This window comes from Nerophis ophidion, linkage group LG27, assembly GCF_033978795.1.
Source record: "Nerophis ophidion isolate RoL-2023_Sa linkage group LG27, RoL_Noph_v1.0, whole genome shotgun sequence".
NCBI classification, from domain to species: domain Eukaryota; kingdom Metazoa; phylum Chordata; class Actinopteri; order Syngnathiformes; family Syngnathidae; genus Nerophis; species Nerophis ophidion.
In genome coordinates, this window is record NC_084637.1 from 21,270,673 (window position 1) to 21,278,820 (window position 8,148).

Genomic DNA, 8,148 nt, shown 5'->3' on the forward strand with positions numbered 1-8,148 from the left:
TGTGGCAAGAGGTGGCGCTAGGCATTGCAGCCACAAAGAGAAAGCAACCAGTCATGTTCTGTAAATGACCAGAGGCAGTTGTTTAACTTGCTGTCAATTCAAATAAAAGAGTGTAAACAAACGCCAGTCTAAGTCAAATTGACTTGCTCTACCTGTCACGCTCTTCCACTGCAGGACAACATATTCAAATATGTAGATGTTTATATATACTTTTACTTCGCCTTCATCTTGGTAACTTTACTAAAAAGGCGAAACAAACGGAAAACTTTAACAATGGATAAAAAACCGCAACAGTTAAAGTAAAGGTGCCTGAGGATTAGTGTTTCTCCTTTAGTGCCACAGAACGCAAAAGTGCCCATCCATCCATCCGTCCATCTATCCATCTTGTCAAGGGAAGCCCAGACTTTCCTCTCCCCAACCACTTCGTCCAGCTCTACCCGGGAGATCCCGAGGTGCTCCTAGGCCAGCCGGGAGACATAGTCTTCCCAACGTGTCCTGGGTCTTCCCCGGGGCCTCCTACCGGTCGGACATGCCCTAAACATATCCCATGGGAAACGTTTGGGTGGCATCCTGACCAGATTCCCGAACCACCTCATCTGGTTCCTCTCCATGTGGAGGAGCAAAGGTTACTTACCAGACCAAACTCTGACACTGATCGTACAGGGAGCGGACCGCCACAATCAGAATTCCGATACTCCATACTCTCTGAGCACTCCCCACAGGACTTCCCGAGGGACACAATGGAATGCCTTCTCCAAGTCCACAAAGCACATGTTCACAAGCACCCTCAAGGACCCTGTCGAGAGTATAGAGCTGGTCCACAGTTCCACGACCAGGACAAAAACCACACTGTTCCTCCTGAATCCGAGGTTCGACTATCCGGCATAGCCTCCTCTCCAGTACACCTGAATAAACCTTACCGGGAAGGCTGAGGAGTGTGATCCCACGATAGTTGGAACACACCCTCCGGTTCCCCTTCTTAAAGAGAGGGACCACCACCCCGGTCTGCCAATCCAGAGGTATCACCCTCGATGTCTACGCAATGCTGCAGAGTCTTGTCAACCAAGACATTCCCACTGCATCCAGAGCCTTAAGGAACTCCGGGTGGATCTCATCCAGCCCTTGGGCCTTACCACCCAGGAGCTTTTTAACTACCTCAGCAACCTCAGCCCCAGAAATAGAAACAGATTCCCCAGGCACTGATTCCTTATAAGAAGACATGTTGGTGGGAATGTGGAGGTCTTCGAAGTATTCCCTCCAACGATCCACAACATCCACAGTCGAGGTCAGCAGAACACAATCCTCACTATACACAGTGTGGACAGTGCACTACTTCCCCTTCCTGAGGTGGCGGATGGTGGTCCAGAATCGCTTTGAAGCCGTCTGGAAGTCGTTATCCATGGCTTCCCCGAATTCCTCCCATGTCCAAGTTTTTGCCTCTCTGACCGCTGAAGCCGCACACCGCTTGGCCCGTTGGTACCAGTCCGCTGCCTCCGGAGTTCTATGAGCCAAAAGAACCCGATAGGACTATTTTTGAAAAAATCCCTCACCCCTGGTGTCCACCAACGAGTTCTACGATTACCGCCACGACAGACACCGACTACCTTGCGGCACAACTCAAATCATCCGCCTCGACAATAGAGGTGCGGAACATGGTTCACTCGCACTCAATGTCCAGAACCTGCAGCGTGACATGTTCAAATTTCTTTCGGATGTGGGAATTGAAACTCTCTGACAGGAGTCTCTGCTAGGCATTCCCAGCAGACCCTCACAATGCGTTTGGGCCTGCCGGGTCTGTCCGGCATCCTCCCCCACTATTGCAGCCAACTCACCACCTTGTGGTGATTGGTAGAAAGCTCCGCCCCTCTCTTCACCCAAGGGTTCAAAACATGTGGCCGCAAAACCTATGACGCAACTACAAAGTTGATCATGGAACTGCGGCATAGGGTGTCCTGGTGCCAAGTGCACATACGGACATCCTTATGTTTGAACATGGTGTTTGTTATGGACAATCGGTGACGAGCACAAAAGTCCAATAACACAACACCACTCGGGTTCAGATCCAGGCGGCCATTCTTTCCAATCACGCCTCTCCAGGGTTCACTGTCGCTGCCAACATGAGCGTTAAAGTCCCCCAGTAGGACAAAGGAATCACCCGGGGGAGCACTTTCCAGTACTTCCTCGAGTTTATCCAAAAAAGGTAGGTACTCTGAACTGCTGTTTGGTGCATTAGCACAAACAACAGTCAGGACCCGTCCCCCCACTCAAAGGCGAAGGGAAGCTACCCTCTCGTCCACTGGCTTTGAGCTTGGAGGCAACAAGAATTGCTACCCCAGCACATCGCCTCTCACTGCGTGCAACGCCAGTGTGGAAGAGAGTCCAGCCCCTCTTGAGAGAAGTGTTCCAGAGCCCTTGCTGTGCGTCGAAGAGAGTCTGACTATATCCAGCCGGAATTTCTCCACCTCATGCACAAGCTCAGGCTCCTTCCCCCCAGCGAGGTAACATTGCACACATGTCCTAGGAGCTAGCTTATGTAGCCGAGGATCGGACCGCCAAGTGTGACGCAAACTCCTCTAACATGATTAGGTGGCAACTTAGAGAGGAGCTGGAAGTGGTTGACCGAAATTCCAGCCAGTCCGATTGCAGAATGTTGAGATGTCGATGAACAAACCAATCATAGGTCGGCTATTGTTCCTGTTGTTCAATAAGCTTTGCAAAAGCTGGACACATCTACATGTTTGATTATATTTTATTGCATCTTGATTGTTTTTGAGGTGGAGGAAATGAGTTTCCTCCGCCGGGTGGCGGGGCTTTCCCCAAGAGATAGGGAGAGAAGCTCTGTCATCCGGGAGGAGCTCAAAGTAAAGCCGGTGCTCCTCCACATCGAGAGGAGCCAGATGAGGTGGTTCAGGCATCTTGTCAGGATGCCACCCGAACGCCTCCCTAGGGAGGTGTTTAGGGCAAGTCCAACCGGTAGGAGGCCACGGGGAAGACCCAGGACACGTTGGGAAGACTATGTCTCCCGGCTGGCCTGGCAAAGCCTCGGGATCCCCCGGGAAGAGCTGGACAAAGTGGCTGGGGAGAGGGAAGTCTGGGCTTCCCTGCTTAGGCTGCTGCCCCCGTGACCTGACCTCGGATAAGCGGAATAAGATGGACGGATGGCGAGTCGAATGTATACTTTAATATATACTACATTCTTAAACACAATATGCTAAAATTGTACATATGTACGTATGTGGAGAGACGGAGCCGACGAGCTGACAGCAAGATAGGACAGACAGCGGTCTTACATGAGATGGCGGCCAGGAGGGGGAGCATGCAGCCGAACGGAGAGGCGGGGCAGACTTGGAGCGACGCTGCAGCAATTCGAGTCAGGTGCGTAAACGACACACCTGCTCTCAATACCTGCATCTTCTGCTGCAGCATAAAAGGGGAGAAGGAGGAGCAATCGTGGCAGAAGTAGGAGAGGAGACATCGGACAACAAAGACAACGAAGACGACGAGAGCGACCCAGAGAGAGATGAGCCCCCACGGAAGACGCAGCCCCCGGCCACCGAAAGGCGCACCAAAACGAACAGGAAGAGAGGGAGCGCTAGAAATAATAAACGAAAGTCAAACCTGCTACCATGCGTCATGCATCGATGGTCACTGCAATCCACACGATGACGGCTGGAGACCTGTCACAATGTACAATTATTTTTTAAGGCAATTTCGGAAGCAACACATAGGATAAGAACGCGCCACATTAGACGTAAGTAGCCACTTTTCGTGAATATTTGGTCTGGGAACTTCAAAAATATTCAGGAAAAAAATATTTATAATTCCAAATGTGAAATCATTATTGTATTTGTATGATAATTTCACCATATATACGATTAATATTATCTTGGTGTACGATAGTTTGACCCACTCGGTATTATAGCAAACAAACAAAATACAACAATAACAGTAACAGTAACAGTTAGAGATGCTGTCAAAGCTTGACTATGGTGCAGCTTTCTGCGTGGAGAGTTTTCCCGCGATGCAACAGAACTGGACCGGACATGACGTGAAGGCAAGGGCGTAGAATTGGGTAGGAACGCTAGGGACACGTCCCTACCAATATTCAGCCGCTACTGTGTAGTCAATATCAATACAAGCGCTGCCCGTAATGTTTAGTCAATGATCATGGCACAGAAAGGGTTAAATGTCGGTCTCTGCTAGAAGTCCCACCTCTAACCTGAATATCGCTCCCTGATTGGTTGCCGCTTTCATGCTAATTTACGTGTGATTGGCTGTCCCCGCTGTCACGCCTTCTGTTTGTAAAAGCTAGCCTACATGCTAGCTGCTAGCGAGCGGACGAGAGGCAGTGCAACTCGGTGTAAGTTGTAAGTTCTAACTTGTAAGTAACTGTAAGTTGTAAGTTGTAAGTAAGTATAAATTGTAAGTAAGTGTAAGTTGTAAGTGTAAGTTGTAAGTTGTAGGTAAGTGTAAGTTCTAACTTGTAAGTAAGTGTAAGTTGTAAGTAAGTGTAAGTTGTAAGTTGTAAGTAAGTGTAAGTTGTAAGTAAGTGTAAGTTGTCGACATGTTCGACATTTGTTGTTCCTGGCACACGGTAGCTAGATGGATTTTAATATCAGTGCTGTGATTTACATTGTGTTTGTGTCTGTTTGCGTGCGTGTGTGCTGTAGGTTTTGAAGGATGTCAACGAAAAGAAAACTGGATATAAGAGACTTCTTTAGGAGTCAAACTGTAAGTTACTTCAAGGGTGTATAGAGGCTCAACAATATTGAATAATTAAACATATCACTCCAGTCACGCCCCTAAGAGTGCTATAATGAGCATGTACCATGGACTGGAGTGATATATTGCTTTTATAAAACGGTTACAAATAAAGGCATTATGAAATAGGAATACTCAATCAATTTAATGTAGTTTTATTCAACCAGAAATACATATCATCCAATAAAATAGCTTCACTGTGGAAAAAATAGTCCCACCTATCCAGACGTTAGCTCCAAATTAGCACTGCATCTCGTCTTTTCCTCCGCTTTTTTTTAGGTGAAAGTCAATGCTCAGTCCCCTTTACCATTGTTAACCCTCCCCGGAAGTGAAAGTTAACCTTAAACATGTGAATTCAACTACTTTAGTCCGTTTTTTAACATCGTAAAAACATCAGCTGTCTTTTACTACGGACTGCAACAGTCCGTTGTCATGGATACATGACAACAACTTCCATTCATACCAGTCATGCGTGCCTGAGGCGGAGTGATAGCCTACGCTGTGATAAGGCTTTCGAATATTTAAACCACGGTTAACGGCCAATCAGATCGCCGGATTTCACCTTTCCGTTTTATTTTTCAAATTATTTTTTAGTTTCATGTATTTGTGTAGAAGTGAGCAACGGTTTGAAAATACCAATGTGGTGGAAATACAATAAAACCTCACTAGATGATCATGTGATTTTACAATGCTAAAATATAATTCATTAATATGAAGTAATATTCATATTTAGTAAAAGCCTTTTTGCTCAGGCAGTAACTGTGCCGTCAAGCTCTATGGTCATTGTCTTTAATGTATCTGTCATGCATCAACATATTTTTGGCTAGCAGTTCATTTCTGTGACAGACCGGCGGAGGCATGTGTTTGGCTCTTTCAAATAGGAACAACCAGTGGACACTAATCTGCTTGTATTTGAGTATTAGTGACAAACATATTTACAGTACAAAAGCAGCAATAGAAATAAGTAGATGAAGGGAAAAATTGTGAGTGATTTAAACACAAGTGTGGGAAAAGATTATTACAGTTCATTTATGTTTATTTCCAATGTTGTATTGCATGAATGTATTTCTGATGTCGTTGATGGACAGTAGGCTATGTTAATTGACAGTATGATGCACAGTTGCACTACAGCCCTACACTAAAGAGTAAAGATGAGAACTCTTCCAAGTTGTCTCCTTTGCTTTCATTTTAGTTGCTTTACCCTATAACATCTGCATGACGTGAAATTATGATTGCTAGTGTAAAAAAAAAAAAAGTAAACTTTCAGAGTGCTTCCTTGGGGTACTTTTGAGTCCCCACCGATCTCAAAATTAAACCTACTCCCTTGCGTGAAGGTAAATACATGATTTAATATTTACTATAAAGGTGCAAACAAAAGGCGCGCAGAAGGCGGGGACACAAACTTGGCTAAGTAATCAAGAAACTAGGAAACTCACCAAATTGTGGCTTGAATTAACAAAACTTACACTTAACGTCAACTATGAACATGAAACAAAAAAAAACACTTACTGTGGCGTGAAACGAGCAGCATGAACTATAAAACTGCATGGAACAGTAAACATGGCATGAAGCAGTGTGCAGAGTAACCATAAACGGAGTGATGACGCCAGAACGACCAACAGAAAATGACAGGCTTAAATAGTCTATTCATGATTTAAAACAGGTGCGGGAGTCCTAATGAGTCAGGTGAAACCAATGAGTTGTCAGGGAAACAAAACAAGGGAGTGAAAAAAAGAGGAACTATTGGAGTCTTGAAGTAACATAACACAACTAAACAAAACGGGCTTCACGGTGGCAGAGGGGTTAGTGCGTCTGCCTCACAATACGAAGGTCCTGCAGTCCTGGGTTCAAATCCAGGCTCGGGATCTTTCTGTGTGGAGTTTGCATGTTCTCCCCGTGAATGCGTGGGTTCCCTCCGGGTACTCCGGCTTCCTCCCACTTCCAAAGACATGCACCTGGGGATAGGTTGATTGGCAACACTAAATTGGCCATAGTGTGTGAATGTGAGTGTGAATGTGGTCTGTCTATCTGTGTTGGCCCTGCGATGAGGTGGCGACTTGTCCAGGGTGTACCCCGCCTTCCGCCCGATTGTAGCTGAGATAGGCGCCAGCACCCCCCGCGACCCCAAAAGGGAATAAGCGGTAGAAAATGGATGGATGGAACTAAACAAAACATGATCACAAAACATGACAGACGCTACCTCAGTAGAAGCATTTAAGTCCCATCTTAAAACTAATTTGTATACTCTAGCCTTTAAATAGACCCCCCTTTTTTAGACAAGTTGATCTGCTATTTCTTTTCTTTTCTGCTTTGCCCCCCTCTCTCTTGTGGAGCGGGGGGAGGGAGGGTACACAGGTCCGAGGCCAAGGATGAAGTGCTGGCTGTCCGGAGTCGGGACCCGGGGTGAACCGCTCACCTGTGCATCGGCTGGGGATATCTCTGCGCTGCTGACCTCTCTCCGCTCGGGATAGTCTCCTGCTGGCCCCACTTTGGACTGGACTCTCACTCATACTTGCCAACCTTGAGACCTCCGATTTCGGGAGGTGAGGGGTGGGGGGTTGCGGGGGTGGCGGGGTGTGGTCGGGAGTCTGGCGTATGCGGGTTGGGGCGGGGGCGTGGTTAAGAGGGGAGTATAATTCACCAACTCGAGTATTAGTGATGGGATCGGCAGTTCTTTTGACTGTACTGAATCACTAGAAACGGTTCCTTAAATTGATTCGTTCAAAAGATTTGTTCACCGAATCACTTCTGCAGCAGCAGTTCTGTGTGCAGGTCTGCGAATCATGAGTCAGTCAGTAACCGCTTCCCCAGCGGCAGATCTCAGTGTGTCAGTTCGCGAACGACACAAGCCCTCGGCACCCAATGAACGATGCGCACAGTGACTGAACGAGAGCCTCAATATGACGTCCCCGTCCGCGACACAGTCAGTTCTCTGTGTCATTAGGTTTGCGAATTGCGAATCGTGATGCTGAATGAGTGAGTGAGTGCAGCGCGAACCTGAATCACGTCCTCAGCGACAACCAGTCAGTTCTTGTAGGTTCGTGAAGCGGACCTGAATCACTCAGCTACAGTTCTGTGGGCCAGAGGGCGACAGACGTGAATCGCTCTCTGCCCTGACAGACTCCCCTTGACGTTCGCAAACAGACATTGCCGCTGTAGAAGAGATTATGTTACTTTTAAAAACAAAAAACAGTGTGTGCGTTTCCGGCCTTTCCAATAAACAAAGTGTGACTAAATGTCTTGGTTGTTAAATATGTTTATTACACTGAAATGAAAATAAGAAATAAATAAAAGTGGGAAATAAAAACAATAGTAATAGCCTACCAAAATCACTCGCAGCATTGGGGCAAGCAGAGCAGAGAGCGAGAGCGTTATCGTTAACTGAGT